At 76.1% G+C, this 247-nt stretch overlaps 1 pseudogene; it reads right to left on the minus strand.

Annotated features, from left to right (window-relative positions):
• LOC102489457 (uncharacterized protein KIAA2026 pseudogene) overlaps positions 1 to 247 on the minus strand; it is a 6,777-nt pseudogene that overhangs the window by 6,197 nt on the left and 333 nt on the right.

A 247-nucleotide genomic window follows, 5' to 3' on the forward strand; every position in this document is an offset into this window, starting at 1 on the left:
CCCTTCCCCGCCCCCGGCGCCGGCCGCTCCATCTACCCCGACGTCTCCAGCACGCTCATGCTCCCGGCAGGCCCAGGTTGGGCGGTGTGGAACGGCCGCTCGAGGCGCCGGGGGACGCGTGAGCGTGGGCCGCTTCCCCACGGCTCGGCTGCGCCACACAACCCCTGCCGCATAGGGCCTCGCTCTCCTCAGCCGCCGGCTCCTCTCATGGCTTTCGGGGGGGTCCGGCTCCCCCGCAGGGGGGGGG

This window comes from Tupaia chinensis, unplaced genomic scaffold (genome assembly GCF_000334495.1).
Source record: "Tupaia chinensis unplaced genomic scaffold, TupChi_1.0 Scaffold141450_1, whole genome shotgun sequence".
NCBI classification, from domain to species: domain Eukaryota; kingdom Metazoa; phylum Chordata; class Mammalia; order Scandentia; family Tupaiidae; genus Tupaia; species Tupaia belangeri.